This window comes from Mytilus trossulus, chromosome 9 (genome assembly GCF_036588685.1).
Source record: "Mytilus trossulus isolate FHL-02 chromosome 9, PNRI_Mtr1.1.1.hap1, whole genome shotgun sequence".
In the NCBI taxonomy this organism is placed as follows: Eukaryota; Metazoa; Mollusca; class Bivalvia; order Mytilida; family Mytilidae; genus Mytilus; species Mytilus trossulus.
The window spans coordinates 75,238,615-75,256,524 of NC_086381.1; positions in this window are offsets into that span (position 1 = coordinate 75,238,615).

Consider the following 17,910-nt stretch of genomic DNA (forward strand, 5'->3'; position numbering starts at 1 on the left):
ACCTGCCTGATAATATTGCACGGTCCCTAAAGAAAGAGCATGACATGTCTTCTATCTTGGTTTTTATAATAAGCATAAGTAATGTAGGAAGGAAGAAACAAATAAGCTGCAGAGCAGCAATTGTTGGAAATTGGAATTAACATGCATACCAAATGAAAAATCAATTTGTGTCGCTTACAGACACTGCCAATTTATACAATCTCCAGCAACAAATAACCTTCATTTGAAAGTGATTTCTCTTCTCATGCTTCTTCAGAATCGAAAAATTTTGCGCTGTCAAAAGTATTGGTAATTCTATTTCAAATGTATATATGCGTCTTGTGTAGCAAATTATATGCCTAGTATCTTCGATAAGTTTAAAATTTGTTTGTATGAAAAAAGGACGTTTCTAACTAAATGTTACTTAAAAAAGAAAGAAAAAAACACATTAAATAACTTCAGGCGTGCGTAGTTTGTATTCACGTGATATAATTGAAAATGAAAATGGGGAATGTGTAAAAGAGACAACAACCCGACCATAGAGCAGACAATAGCAGAGGGTCACCAACAAGTCTTCAATGCAGCGAGAAATTCCCGCAGCCGGAGGCGTCCTTCAGATGGCCCCTAAGCAAATATATCTGTAACACTCAGAAACGTGTCCTTCTTCCCAAACGTGTCAACAAAACGTCATTGAACTGCAAAACATGACTAAATGTGAAAGGGCGCCACACCGTGTTATATGTATAAACGCCCAAAACGTGTCCACATCAAGCTTTTTCTTCTTTTCCTATCATTCGTGTCCATTTCATAAATACGTATAAGTAGTTATTTTTTTCTTAACGAATACTCATTATACTATTTCATTAATAAAAAGAAATAAATAACTTTAGGCAGTATAACCCTAGTAAAAGTGTCCGTTCGGCTATGTTGGATGTAAATGTAAGCAGCCATGCTATATTAAATTGTATTAAATCAGATACATGTACCTCGTGTAGATGAATGTCTTATACTCTGCGCATCAAAACCATTGTAGCATGTCACTCTTTTATTGTGCCATCAGATTTATTTAGAAGCCAGCATATTTTTTAATTTCCGCAACTGTAATGGCCTCTATTACATAACGTAGTTTCTTACTGAAGTCACAATCAAATAGGTCTTTACTCGGTCTTTTTATTTTTTAAATAAAAATCCCAGCTAGGTTAATCCCTAATAACAATGAATAACCGTAAAAATGTAGGCCCAATCCAAAATTCCTTGTATCATAATAGAACCTGAAATATTTGGCACTGGACGTTATGGCTATTGTTCGTGTGTATTCAGTGATACTCGAAACCTAATATTCATTTAAGAAAATGATAACCAGTTTATGATTTGAAGAGCTCTTTAAATACCAGAATTCTGCTAAAAGTCAGCCGTGCAATATTTGGATTAATATAAAAGGTACCATTGAAGTTTATTAGTACAAAATTGTGACGATTAATTCAACTGTACTAAAATTATTTGTCTGTTCGTTCTTAATAAGCATGAAATACTTGCAACTGGACAAGGAGCTCGTTTCAGTTTAAAATTTGCAATTATGATAATCGTTAACAACAGGCATTGAACAAACAAATGATAATATGACCTCTTCATCAACTGTGTCCCGCATCACCGTAAACGTTATTGATGTCATTTGGGACATTCATGTATTAGCACTAAAAGACGTGATAGCAGTGGACACGCTTCGGCAAATAACAATAATCGGAAACGATTGGGGGTTATGAAATCGGACACGTTTGGGAAAACTCAAGTATAACGGACACGTTTTGGGGAATTGCAAACGTTTGGGGGTATCGGGCACGTTTGGGAGTGTTACATATACTTGTTCAGTGATAATGAACGCCATACTAAACTCCAAATTTTAAACAAAAACTAAAATTAAAAATAATACAAGACTAACAAAGGCCAGAGGCTCCTGACTTGGGACAGGTGCAAAATTGCAGCGGGGTTTAACATGTTTATGAGATCTCAACCCTCCCCATATACCTCTAGCCAATGCAGAAAAGTAAAGGCATAACATTACGCACAATAAAATGCAGTTCAAGAGAAGTCCAAGTCTGGTGTCAGAAGATGTAACCAAAAAAAAAAAATGACAAAAATACATAAATAACATCAGACTACTAGCAGTTAACTGACATGCCATCTCCAGACTTCAATTAAACTGATTGAAAGATTATGTCTTCTTCATATGAATCCTCCCCGTGAGGATTTCAGTACCATACCATCATAACATATATGAGAAGAACGTAACCCGTGTAATGCAAACAACTGGTTTTTAAATAAATGTGTTTAGTTCCGATGCAAAGACCCTATATGTGAATCAATATTAACGCCAAAATATGCAATCTTTAATGACCTGACAACAGTATCGTAACTATATCCTTTCTTAAGTCCATTTAAAGGTTTTGTTAGCTTCTGAGGTGAATACTGACATGTTTGTGATTTATAAAGAATATTTCCATAAAATATCGGATGTGAAATACCTGAACGTATAAGAGGTATGCATGTTGAGCTATAGGTACGAATGATTTCCTTATACCGATGATAAAATTTAGTAAATGTTTTGACTAGTTTGTGATATCGAAAACCCTAGTGTAATAATTTTTCAGAAATACATAAATTGCTCTCATTAAAATCGAAAACATTGTTAAATACACGAGCGACTCGTACAAGTTGAGATATATATCTATAAACACCGTAATATGGTGACAAGGGAACGTCACCATTTAAAAATTGATAATTATCGACAGGAAATGAGCAATCATCTCTTTTATCATATCAATTTTAGAATTAAGCTTTCCGTTAATGATATAGATATCAAGATCAAGGAAAGGGCAGTGGTCATTGTAAGTATTAACTTTATTCCAAGTTAGTTCAACAGGATAAATTTCTTTAGTATATTTACTGAAGTCGTCATTATTCAGAGCCAAAATATCATCCAAATATCTAAAAGTATTATTAAATTTGTGTATTAGATGTTGTTTCGATGGGTCTTTGCTAATTTTTGTCATGAATTGTAACTCATAGTAATACAAAAACAGGTCCGCAATAAGTGGTGCACAGTTTGTTCCCATTGGAATTCCGATAACCTGACGATATACGGAATCTCCAAAGCGAACAAAAATGTTATCTAGTAAAAAAAATCAAGGGCAGATATAGTATCAAAGCATGTCCAATTGACATAGTTTTTTGTTTATTGCTACTTAAAAATGACCTAAAAAAGTTTGAACATATATATTCACATTCTGACGTTTTAAGTGCCCATCTAGTCAGGGGTGTGATTTTTTTCTTAATGAGAATGTGAGGCAATGTGGTATATAGGGTAAAAAAAATCAAAACTTTGAACAGATTCAAAATCACTAGTATAAGCATGCAATTTATCAAGTACTTCCAACGAGTTTTTGGCACTTCAAAAGTAATTAATTCCACTATTTTCGAAGGCCTTATTTGAATAATTTATTATCAGGTTTTTGATTGTACCATGTGAACTGGTAAGTAGAATAGATAATTTAGTAGTGAAACAATGACTTGAAGACGAAATAAATCTATATTTGTAAGGTGTAATAGTATACAGCTTTACTTTTTACATAATTCTGATTTTTGGTAAACATTTCCTTTTTATATAGTTTTGTGTAGATACTTTGAATTTGTCGAAATATATAAAAACAGTTTGGTCACATGTTTGAAAATATATCATCGTGGTTACAATATTAGTATATGATCATTGATATGGTCATAATCATAAATTTATTGTTTATAAAATTTATAATTTTTCGTTACATTAAGGATTTTCTACTAAAAAATTTGTCACCTTAGCTGTTTTTGACAAAAACTTTCAGAATTTATTGTCCTCAATACTCTTCAAATTCGTACTTTATTTAGCCTTTTCAACTTTATTTTGAGCGTCAGCGGTTGGTCTTTTGTACATCAAACGCGTGCCTGGCGTGCAAAATTGTAATCCTGGTATCCGTGAATTTTATTTTTCAAACATACTGTGAATTTATTTTTATATGATTGAAGAGATTTTATAAAATGGCTTAGTAAATATCATGTTTTTGAATAGATTGGTTTATACTAATACCCTGCAATTCTTCTTTTGCATTCTCATTTGAGAAGTACAAAAATGTATGTATGTTACAGTAAATAGGTGAAATTGGGAATTGCACGTAATTACGAAGATTAGGAATTATATGTTATCCCTGATGCACTTAGTTAATACAAAAAATTCACGAAACTGGCCAGTTAACTTATTACCAGTAATAACTAATTTTTAAAAGGAATTTATACACCTATTTTCTAACTGTTAAAACAATGTTGTAAAATGGTAAGCTGATGAAAGTTATGGCAATACTGATTAAAACATCTGTCAATTATAGGTAAGTTATTTAAAATGATCATTCTTAAATATACCTTCTAATTTAACTATCTCAAAACAAATTTGTGGAAAATGAGAAAAAAAAATATACTGGCCGACTTTAGAAACGCAAAACTTGATTATTCGTTTAAAAGATTTGAATGAATGTGGCACCGTCAAAACCAATGACTGCCTTAAGTAAACGCCAAAATTATTGTAAGAAAGGTCAGCCAATTCTCTTCGACATGTTTTGGGTTCTGTTTTTCACCTTCTGATTTTGTGTTTGTTCCAACCATTAAATGGGTTTTGGCAATTTTGCGGTTGAAACTTTAGGGCTTCAAATGTTTTTTCTTCAGTCGATTCTTGGGCAGTTCAAATTATGGGAAACGTTTATGGCATGAAGCTGTGCGCAATGGCATTCGGAAATTTAATTGGCAGTTGACGTTGCGGCCGTAAACATGTCTCGCAAATGACATTACGTAATCAAATTATATTGACGTTACATTGTCACTTCATGTTGATCTGGTCATTGATGGTCATCAACAAATCCCGCCTACCTGTATCGTTGTCTAAAGGACAATACGACGAGTTTCTGAAGTCAAAGTCTATGGTTGCAGCACCTTTACGTTTTCCTGTTTGCAGTGTTCTTATGGGATGATTCAGTTTATTATTCCTCAGTCTTTGCAATATGGAGATGCAACATTTTTTAACTGATTTAAGTGTGGCCAAGGATTGAAAGAACTGTTTCACGAAGCAAAACAAAAAACTAAAAATCTCTTATGGGATCGAAATGTCGCTTTTAGAAATTCGAGAGACTTAACAAAAAATTATTATGTTCAATAACCATAGGTAAATCAGATGTTGATTTTCTGAAGAGAAAGACGTATGGTAAGCATGAGTTGTATGAGAGTCAATCATGATTTGGTAGAATAAAGGAACAACATGAGTGTTGCGTATTTCAAGTCAGTCAGTATATATTAACAGGAGAGTTGTTCAAAATGCACTAAGAAACATGTGAAAGTGTCTGGCGTATAAAATTATAATCCTGGTACTTTTGATAACTATTAATACGGATGGAGAAGCAGAACAATATCGTAAGGAGATTTTAAAATTTTGTTTGAAATTGAAACAACAAAAATGTCTATCGATGACTACAGTCTGCCCTAAAGGTGTTTCTGTCGAAGTTTTCAAATAATCTATCCCTTACAAGCTTTTTAACAGTCATGTCTAAAGGGTACAGTTATGAGGAAGTGCATGTGAAAAACGCATGTGCTAATCGTTAGCCCCTTCCAGGTCCGTTTCCTTTACCCTTTTGAAAATGGTCGACGAGTCGACCATTTCTGATGTAAAAGACCCATTACTTGAAACCTTGATACCAAAAGCTCAAAGTGACCCCGCAGAAGATCCCACTCCAGATGAGGTGCAAAGATTACAAGCGGAACCTGAATTCAACACATGTTCTGCAGCAAACAGTTTTGAAGAACCTTTGATTCCTTAATCCTAAAGAAAGGCCAACAAACCCTTCCCCTTTACTTTATTAATCGGAAAATTAGAAAATATAGAAAATTTTGAAACAAAATTATCAGTAAAGTAAGTATATGTAAAAGTGACAAAAAATTAGTTATTACAGGTAATCAATTATCGTTCAAATATTTTGCTAATTTGTTGTATATTGTCTGAAAACAGATTTACAAAATGTTGCACACCAGCACAGTGTATTGCACAACAGCAATTAATCTTCTATTTGACATAAATTCAAATCCAACAACCAATTTAAGGTTCTTTGACTACATTAATTCTGTGTCGTTTACCTAATAGTTATCAAAGGTACCAGGATTATAATTTAGTACGCCAGACGCGCGTTTCGTCTACATAAGACTCATCAGTGACGCTCATATCGAAATAGTTATAAACCTAAAATCTGTCAAAAAAATAATAAAAATCCAAATTCAGACTTGTATCAAGCTTAGATATTGTGTCCATTTTTGCCCCAACTGTTCAGGGTCGGACATCTGCGGTCGTTTCCAGCTGTGCTCGGCGAAGCAGTTTTTTGTTTTAGCTCTGATGAATTTTTTACAGAGTTATAGTCCTTGGAATAAGAACATTCACTTATGTTCGAAGATATTGACTTGATATTTATTTTATAGTTAATCATGAAACGTTATAAATGTTGTTTGATTTTTATTTTCCTTTCAGATGATTTTTTTTATCAATCTGTCTACAACTCCTTCAGTGAAGTTTTATTCACAAAAACAAAAATCATTTGTTTTAGTATAAATATTTGCACCCGGAGATATTTGGACATTTTTTATAAAGAATTTTACAAATTTCCGATTAAGTTATCATTTTGATCCAATACAATGCAATTTTAACCGGTTTAGGGACTATGTATTGGCGTGCAATACTCTAAGAGTGTTTTTTCAAAGCAATTATAACCAACCTACCTATAAATTCTGTCGAGGATCATACATTCCTTCGTCAACTTCTTTAGCATTGTCAGTGTTCTCAACATTCAGGTTCAGTTGGTATTTAAACTTTTTGTTTATACATTGTTGTACATCAATAATGTTGTCAGACTTTCATGGATTTTTTAAAACTTGAACAGAAGCTTGTTTATGTTAAAGTAAGTATCATAGGTATATTAATTGTGTTATATTTTCGTTCGTTGTTCCATATTTTGCTAATAAAAGGACTAAAAGGTTTATTTCATAGTTTACATAGAAATACTATCAGGGGTTCACATTTTTCAGACATAAAATGTTTTGTCAATCCTTCATGGAATGACATAACACTAAATTGTTCAGAAGAATTTTTTATCAAATTAAAGACAATTTCCACAGCAAACCTTTGAGCACTGTTTTTTTTTCATTATATTTCTGATAAAAAGACTTTACATTTTTGAAGTTAATATTTAGCTACAGTCTGTGTTTAATGTCTTTTTCTGTCATCATTAAGTTAAACTTTAATAGAATGTAATATGAAACTGCAGGAGCATCTGCAATATGGAAAGATTTTAATTATTCCTGCAGTTGACATATAAATGGCCTTGGTTATTTGCAATAGAAAATAAACTTTTACACTCTCAGCAACATTTTATGGCTAGACACAGGTTTTCACGGAACGCGTTACAAACTTTCAAATAAGTGGTGTTAGCTTTTAAGAATTAATGTTTTTACACCTGTGAAATACTGTGCGTAAGTTTTTGCTCATGTAAACTAATATTAGTGAGCTTATGTGAATAAATGCATTTAGGGTGAAAAAGTGTGTGTCAGATTTTGTAAATTAATGTTTTTATGAAATAATTTCTCTTATAATTGTCATTTTTACAGATATTACTGCAGAATATATGGATTTAATTCCAACAGATGAAATATTGGATGAACTAGCACAAGTCATAGGAGTAGTATCCTTCCAACTGGGTATAGAATTGGGATTATCTATATCATCATTAGATGCAATTCAATACAACAATGGAAGAAATTTAGTCGCTCAATGCAAAGATATATTATTCCAGTGGAGAGAAGATCAACGAGTGAAGCCAACCATTGGTGTACTGGTCCAAGCTCTAGTTAATATTGAAAGAGGTGCATCATGTTTGGGGGAAATCATTAAAACAGTAGGCGTGAAGAAATACATTCCACACGAAGAAGATGAGAAGGAAGGAAAGGTTAAGACACTTTTTAAAAGATTGAATCCTTTTCAGAAGAGGAAATAGTACCAGAACTTTTTATGAGTATAATTATCAAGACTTAAGCTAGGAATTTTCTTGGCTGTATGTTCATTAAAAAAAGAGGTAACCGTTCTGATACACTCCTTGTGTTAGTAATAATTGTCTAAACTAAATATAGTTATGCAGACAATACAAGGCAAATATGAAATTCAACTCAGAGCAGACAAAACATAAGAAATCGTGTTCCTTTTTTTAAATACTTTCTTTTCCAAAACCCTTCACAGAGAGCACTTTTTGAAATTGACCCTCCTGTTATAAAAAAAAATCAGGGGAAATTGGCCCTTCCTCTTTGTTCCGGTCTGATGATTTTGTGCAAAGTTATGGTCCTTGGACTTAGAAAATTTACTTAAATGATCAGTTTACCACACATGTTTTCATGCTTGAAGATATTGACATGATATTTGTTATGTAGTTTACACTATGACAAGTTATTTAATGATCAAGTTAGCATTCTGTTACAGTACAATGAATGTTAAACCGGTAGGGGACTATATAAATGTATTGCTATGCATTCCTATTAGAACGCTTGTTTAAATCTTATTATATATTGTGAATGTATATTAAAATTGTATCTTCCGTTTTTGTTTGTTTTGTTTATGCTCTTTAAAAACATGCTATTACATCAGTATTGCGTATGAGCAAATTTAGCTGTACAGCAAACTGAAATGCTATGCTATTCATCACTATGGTATGCAATATCTAATACAGATAGAAACCCATACCAATATCGCATACGTTGTATTACAAACCACGTATCGCATCTTTTTTGGGGAATATCAATAGTTTTATGATGTTGATATATATTGCATTGTTTAATTACAGTCTTGAAGATCTGATTGGATAGAAAAAGTCTTAAATGTTAGATCACTTTATTATTAGCGGTGTGTTAATGTTATTCTTGGTTTAGTTAATATATATCAATTACTGTTCTAAAGATTTCATCAAATATCCAAAATATTCAATATACGATACTTTTGATAATTATAGATTATCTTTGATCATCTCAACGAGATTGCTGTTCTCGCTTGAGCTGAAACAGCGAAAGTGAGAAAAGCAATCGAGTTGAGATGACCAATGATAATCTGTTTATCGCTATTTTACCTATGACGACGTTGTCAATTTCAATGTCAATTTCGTTAGCAACGCCACGTGGTCTCCTTAGTTTCTAGCAATATTTTTTCCATCTCAAGCGAGAAGCATGATATGAAAATTATCACAAAAAAGATCAAAGGAAAAACGCACACAATAGCGATAATTGTTTATTATAATATAAATATTATACTGTATTATTAATTTGTACATAACAACTAATTTAATTTGTCAAGAGAAAGTCGCAGGGTCAGCTATATTTCATGGGTAGACTTAAAACGGTCGATAGCATAAGGATTTTGCACAGCTATTTTTAAAAATATCTAAGATATCTAAAAACCACAATAATTTATCAAGAAATCGTAACTACGACAATGAACTAATCTGATGCATTTTTATTGTTTTGACAATGATAATATATAAAAACAATAGCCCCAAAAAGCTTTTTACTGGTTTGCAGACAATAACCTGTGTATAAGTCTATAGATCGCTAGGAAATTTAAGCACAAGGATCCATAGCTTCAAAGGAAAGGTTGGGATTGATTTTGGGAGTGGTGACCCAAACTATTTAGGAATTAGGGGCCGAAAAGAGATCAGAAACTATGATTTTCTAATAACTAGAAATATTTCGAGTATAAGTCTTATGGATTGATATTTAATTATACCACAAAGTTCAATACCGTAATAGAAAGGTTGGGATTGATTTTCGGGATTATTGTCCTAGCTGTTTAGTAATGAGCGGCCAAGAAAACAAGTATTTTTCTTGTTTCATGACAAATACTTGTGTATAGGTGTATGGATCCCTATGACATTTTATCACAAGGTTCGATAGCATACAAAGAAATCTTGGGATTGATGATGGGGGTCGTAACCCAAATAATTTAAAAATTAGGGGCCGAAAAGTAGTCAGAAACTCGGATTTTCTAGTAATCAGTTATATGTATGATTTAATAAAAAATCAATAAATATGGGGTATCAAGCTTAAGTGTAGTGTACGTATTTGCCCGAACTTTTCAGGGTTAGACCTTTTGTAATTGTATCAAGCTGCATACAGCGGAGCATTTTATTTTACCAAGTAAAGTTTAACCAAGTAACGTAAGTAGCCTGAGAATAAAATTTTCTATAACTTTCATTCTATTATTCTATTCTCATATGTCTTGATCGGTGTGAGTAAAGTAGTTCTCATCTCTAAAGAAAACTTTGTTTTCGGCAAATCATTGGTCGATGACATCACATATAAAGAACAGAATTTACTGTAAATATTTGAAATGATAAAGTGTATGTAGATATAGTCTAAAATCATAAGGGAAAACAATTCCACCACGTTTATGTCGTGTGTTAAGATATTTATCACTCTCAACAGTTAAGTATTTAGAAAGAAAAACTCGTTAAGCCTCACGTTTTAAATTTCTAAAAATAACTGTCTCGAGCAGAGAAATATCGTAACACACTTGATGCAGTGGTGAAATCTATATTACTCTTGCAGTGGTATACAAATATTGAGCAATCAAGGAAGGGTGTATATATTTTATTTGTTCTATATTGTAAATAAAAGCATGTTGAAATGTTTCTATGTTGTTTGTACACATATTTTGCACTATCGATGTAGATCATTGCTGCATATGATTGACGAATGTATCATGTAAATAAAAGCTTTTTGTTCAACTGAAACATGACTGATGTTTTTTTATATCCTTAATTTTGGTAAATGACATGACTGAATACAATGAGGGCGAAGATGAAAAAAATACAATCAAAATCAATAACTTGGAAAAAAAACGGATTAAACCAAGCAACAAAAAAAAATTACAAAAAAAAAACACAACAGTCTCATGGTCTCTGCAACATTAAGCAAAATGGTAGAAAAAACGCAACACGATCACAAAAAAATCCAGGTGATCAGAAAAATAAGTTGTTCCTGCTCCACTGTTGTCAGTGAGTATAATACCGGAATGATCGCAGGTGCTCACAATGAGTATAAAACGGGAGTGATCGTAGCTGCTCATTAAGGATAAATAGTTCATAGTTCCTGCTCCACTATTGTCAATGCATATATTACGGGAATGATTGCAGGTTCTCATAAAGGGTAAATAGTTCCTTCTTTGCGATTGTCAATAAGTATAAAACGGGAATGATCGCAGGTGCACAGGAAGGGTAATTAGTTCCTGCTTCACTTTATATGTCAATGCATATAAAACGGAATTATCAAAGGTGCTCCGAAATGTTAAGTAGTTCTTGTTCCACTACTGTGGATTCATTTATTTTTGTGGGTAAAAATTTTCGTGGATTAAGGAAAACTTACATGTTCGTGGATATTTATTTTCGTGGTTTTGCTGAAATCTGCATACAAGCTTATAGAAAACTTGCTATTCGTTGAACATTTAATTTCGTGGTTCACCTGTAACCACGAAATCCACGAAAAGTGGTATCCAACGAATAATAATGAATCCACAGCTATAATCAATGATTAAAACACGGGAATACTCGCAGGTGCTGAGGAAGGGTAAGTAGTTTCTGATCCACTATTGTCAATGAGTATAAAACAAGAACGATCGCAGATGCTGACGAAGGAAATTGGTTCATAGTTCCTGCTCCACTATTGCTAATGAGTATAATACGGGAATGCTCACTGGTGCTTAAAAAGGAATTATAGTTCCTGGTCCACTATTGTCAATGTGTATGCAATCGGAATGGTCACAGGTGTTCAGAACGGGGGAAGTAGTTCCTGGTCCACTATTGTCAATGTGTATGCAATCGGAATGGTCACAGGTGTTCAGAACGGGGTAAGTAGTTCCTGGTCCACTATTGTCAGTGGGTATAAAACGGAAATGATTTCAGGTTCTCTGGAAGGGTTAGGTTAGTAGTTCCGGTTCCATTATTTTCTAGAAGAATAAAATGGTAGTTATCGCGGCTGTTTATGAACAGTAAGTGATTCTTGCTATTCTTCAATTTAATAAATTTGTAAGAAAAAATTCATAAAATTGAGATAGCTGTAGAGTTTATTGAAAGTCGATTTAGAAAAGTTAAACTTATGTTTGAAGACGACTATCTAGATTTAGCCTTAACTGAAAATTCTAACTTTTTTTACTTATTAATCAAATTGATCAATTTGACAGCAACAAACTAAACTACCAAAAATCATGGCATTCTGTAAATTAATGTACAGTTGACACAGTTGATTTGAAAAAGTTATACACATTTGTTAAGGTGACTTTCTCAAAATTGTCCAACCTGAAAATTTAAGCTCTGTTTTACCTATTTTAATATTAAATCCTTAAATTTGACAGCAATAAACCAAACAACCAAATGACCTGGTATTTTGTAAGATCAATATAAAATTAAGGTAGCTGTATTTTTTTTTATGAAAATATAAGTTGATATAGAAAAGTTATACAAATATTTGAAGATGACTCTAGATTTAGCCTTAACTGAAAATTCTAACTTTTTTTACCCATTAATTAAATCGATCAATTTGGACAGCAACAAACCAACCTCCTACCAAAGAACATGACATTCTGTTAATAAATATAATGTTGAGATAGCTGAATAATTTTATGAAAATTCAAGTTGATTTGAAAAAAAATTAGACATTTTTTTAAGGTGATAATTTAGTCTGAACTGTTGTTTGCCTATTTTTCAAATCCTTAAATTTGACATTAATGAACCGAACTACCAAACAAAATAGCAATTTTGAGGGAAGGATATATAATTGAGACAGATTAAGACCAGTCAATACTAAATTTAAAGGTCCAACCAAGTTCAGATCAAATTTTTGCATCAGTCCCACCTGCCTGATAATATTGCACGGTCCCTAAAGAAAGAGCATGACATGTCTTCTATCTTGGTTTTTATAATAAGCATAAGTAATGTAGGAAGGAAGAAACAAATAAGCTGCAGAGCAGCAATTGTTGGAAATTGGAATTAACATGCATACCAAATGAAAAATCAATTTGTGTCGCTTACAGACACTGCCAATTTATACAATCTCCAGCAACAAATAACCTTCATTTGAAAGTGATTTCTCTTCTCATGCTTCTTCAGAATCGAAAAATTTTGCGCTGTCAAAAGTATTGGTAATTCTATTTCAAATGTATATATGCGTCTTGTGTAGCAAATTATATGCCTAGTATCTTCGATAAGTTTAAAATTTGTTTGTATGAAAAAAGGACGTTTCTAACTAAATGTTACTTAAAAAAGAAAGAAAAAAACACATTAAATAACTTCAGGCGTGCGTAGTTTGTATTCACGTGATATAATTGAAAATGAAAATGGGGAATGTGTAAAAGAGACAACAACCCGACCATAGAGCAGACAATAGCAGAGGGTCACCAACAAGTCTTCAATGCAGCGAGAAATTCCCGCAGCCGGAGGCGTCCTTCAGATGGCCCCTAAGCAAAAATATCTGTAACACTCAGAAACGTGTCCTTCTTCCCAAACGTGTCAACAAAACGTCATTGAACTGCAAAACATGACTAAATGTGAAAGGGCGCCACACCGTGTTATATGTATAAACGCCCAAAACGTGTCCACATCAAGCTTTTTCTTCTTTTCCTATCATTCGTGTCCATTTCATAAATACGTATAAGTAGTTATTTTTTTCTTAACGAATACTCATTATACTATTTCATTAATAAAAAGAAATAAATAACTTTAGGCAGTATAACCCTAGTAAAAGTGTCCGTTCGGCTATGTTGGATGTAAATGTAAGCAGCCATGCTATATTAAATTGAATTAAATCAGATACATGTACCTCGTGTAGATGAATGTCTTATACTCTGCGCATCAAAACCATTGTAGCATGTCACTCTTTTATTGTGCCATCAGATTTATTTAGAAGCCAGCATATTTTTTAATTTCCGCAACTGTAATGGCCTCTATTACATAACGTAGTTTCTTACTGAAGTCACAATCAAATAGGTCTTTACTCGGTCTTTTTATTTTTTAAATAAAAATCCCAGCTAGGTTAATCCCTAATAACAATGAATAACCGTAAAAATGTAGGCCCAATCCAAAATTCCTTGTATCATAATAGAACCTGAAATATTTGGCACTGGACGTTATGGCTATTGTTCGTGTGTATTCAGTGATACTCGAAACCTAATATTCATTTAAGAAAATGATAACCAGTTTATGATTTGAAGAGCTCTTTAAATACCAGAATTCTGCTAAAAGTCAGCCGTGCAATATTTGGATTAATATAAAAGGTACCATTGAAGTTTATTAGTACAAAATTGTGACGATTAATTCAACTGTACTAAAATTATTTGTCTGTTCGTTCTTAATAAGCATGAAATACTTCGACTGGACAAGGAGCTCGTTTCAGTTTAAAATTTGCAATTATGATAATCGTTAACAACAGGCATTGAACAAACAAATGATAATATGACCTCTTCATCAACTGTGTCCCGCATCACCGTAAACGTTATTGATGTCATTTGGGACATTCATGTATTAGCACTAAAAGACGTGATAGCAGTGGACACGCTTCGGCAAATAACAATAATCGGAAACGATTGGGGGTTATGAAATCGGACACGTTTGGGAAAACTCAAGTATAACGGACACGTTTTGGGGAATTGCAAACGTTTGGGGGTATCGGGCACGTTTGGGAGTGTTACATATACTTGTTCAGTGATAATGAACGCCATACTAAACTCCAAATTTTAAACAAAAACTAAAATTGAAAATAATACAAGACTAACAAAGGCCAGAGGCTCCTGACTTGGGACAGGTGCAAAATTGCAGCGGGGTTTAACATGTTTATGAGATCTCAACCCTCCCCATATACCTCTAGCCAATGCAGAAAAGTAAAGGCATAACATTACGCACAATAAAATGCAGTTCAAGAGAAGTCCAAGTCTGGTGTCAGAAGATGTAACCAAAAAAAAAAAATGACAAAAATACATAAATAACATCAGACTACTAGCAGTTAACTGACATGCCATCTCCAGACTTCAATTAAACTGATTGAAAGATTATGTCTTCTTCATATGAATCCTCCCCGTGAGGATTTCAGTACCATACCATCATAACATATATGAGAAGAACGTAACCCGTGTAATGCAAACAACTGGTTTTTAAATAAATGTGTTTAGTTCCGATGCAAAGACCCTATATGTGAATCAATATTAACGCCAAAATATGCAATCTTTAATGACCTGACAACAGTATCGTAACTATATCCTTTCTTAAGTCCATTTAAAGGTTTTGTTAGCTTCTGAGGTGAATACTGACATGTTTGTGATTTATAAAGAATATTTCCATAAAATATCGGATGTGAAATACCTGAACGTATAAGAGGTATGCATGTTGAGCTATAGGTACGAATGATTTCCTTATACCGATGATAAAATTTAGTAAATGTTTTGACTAGTTTGTGATATCGAAAACCCTAGTGTAATAATTTTTCAGAAATACATAAATTGCTCTCATTAAAATCGAAAACATTGTTAAATACACGAGCGACTCGTACAAGTTGAGATATATATCTATAAACACCGTAATATGGTGACAAGGGAACGTCACCATTTAAAAATTGATAATTATCGACAGGAAATGAGCAATCATCTCTTTTATCATATCAATTTTAGAATTAAGCTTTCCGTTAATGATATAGATATCAAGATCGAGGAAAGGGCAGTGGTCATTGTAAGTATTAACTTTATTCCAAGTTAGTTCAACAGGATAAATTTCTTTAGTATATTTACTGAAGTCGTCATTATTCAGAGCCAAAATATCATCCAAATATCTAAAAGTATTATTAAATTTGTGTATTAGATGTTGTTTCGATGGGTCTTTGCTAATTTTTGTCATGAATTGTAACTCATAGTAATACAAAAACAGGTCCGCAATAAGTGGTGCACAGTTTGTTCCCATTGGAATTCCGATAACCTGACGATATACGGAATCTCCAAAGCGAACAAAAATGTTATCTAGTAAAAAAAATCAAGGGCAGATATAGTATCAAAGCATGTCCAATTGACATAGTTTTTTGTTTATTGCTACTTAAAAATGACCTAAAAAAGTTTGAACATATATATTCACATTCTGACGTTTTAAGTGCCCATCTAGTCAGGGGTGTGATTTTTTTCTTAATGAGAATGTGAGGCAATGTGGTATATAGGGTAAAAAAAATCAAAACTTTGAACAGATTCAAAATCACTAGTATAAGCATGCAATTTATCAAGTACTTCCAACGAGTTTTTGGCACTTCAAAAGTAATTAATTCCACTATTTTCGAAGGCCTTATTTGAATAATTTATTATCAGGTTTTTGATTGTACCATGTGAACTGGTAAGTAGAATAGATAATTTAGTAGTGGAACAATGACTTGAAGACGAAATAAATCTATATTTGTAAGGTGTAATAGTATACAGCTTTACTTTTTACATAATTCTGATTTTTGGTAAACATTTCCTTTTTATATAGTTTTGTGTAGATACTTTGAATTTGTCGAAATATATAAAAACAGTTTGGTCACATGTTTGAAAATATATCATCGTGGTTACAATATTAGTATATGATCATTGATATGGTCATAATCATAAATTTATTGTTTATAAAATTTATAATTTTTCGTTACATTAAGGATTTTCTACTAAAAAATTTGTCACCTTAGCTGTTTTTGACAAAAACTTTCAGAATTTATTGTCCTCAATACTCTTCAAATTCGTACTTTATTTAGCCTTTTCAACTTTATTTTGAGCGTCAGCGGTTGGTCTTTTGTACATCAAACGCGTGCCTGGCGTGCAAAATTGTAATCCTGGTATCCGTGAATTTTATTTTTCAAACATACTGTGAATTTATTTTTATATGATTGAAGAGATTTTATAAAATGGCTTAGTAAATATCATGTTTTTGAATAGATTGGTTTATACTAATACCCTGCAATTCTTCTTTTGCATTCTCATTTGAGAAGTACAAAAATGTATGTATGTTACAGTAAATAGGTGAAATTGGGAATTGCACGTAATTACGAAGATTAGGAATTATATGTTATCCCTGATGCACTTAGTTAATACAAAAAATTCACGAAACTGGCCAGTTAACTTATTACCAGTAATAACTAATTTTTAAAAGGAATTTATACACCTATTTTCTAACTGTTAAAACAATGTTGTAAAATGGTAAGCTGATGAAAGTTATGGCAATACTGATTAAAACATCTGTCAATTATAGGTAAGTTATTTAAAATGATCATTCTTAAATATACCTTCTAATTTAACTATCTCAAAACAAATTTGTGGAAAATGAGAAAAAAAAATATACTGGCCGACTTTAGAAACGCAAAACTTGATTATTCGTTTAAAAGATTTGAATGAATGTGGCACCGTCAAAACCAATGACTGCCTTAAGTAAACGCCAAAATTATTGTAAGAAAGGTCAGCCAATTCTCTTCGACATGTTTTGGGTTCTGTTTTTCACCTTCTGATTTTGTGTTTGTTCCAACCATTAAATGGGTTTTGGCAATTTTGCGGTTGAAACTTTAGGGCTTCAAATGTTTTTTCTTCAGTCGATTCTTGGGCAGTTCAAATTATGGGAAACGTTTATGGCATGAAGCTGTGCGCAATGGCATTCGGAAATTTAATTGGCAGTTGACGTTGCGGCCGTAAACATGTCTCGCAAATGACATTACGTAATCAAATTATATTGACGTTACATTGTCACTTCATGTTGATCTGGTCATTGATGGTCATCAACAAATCCCGCCTACCTGTAT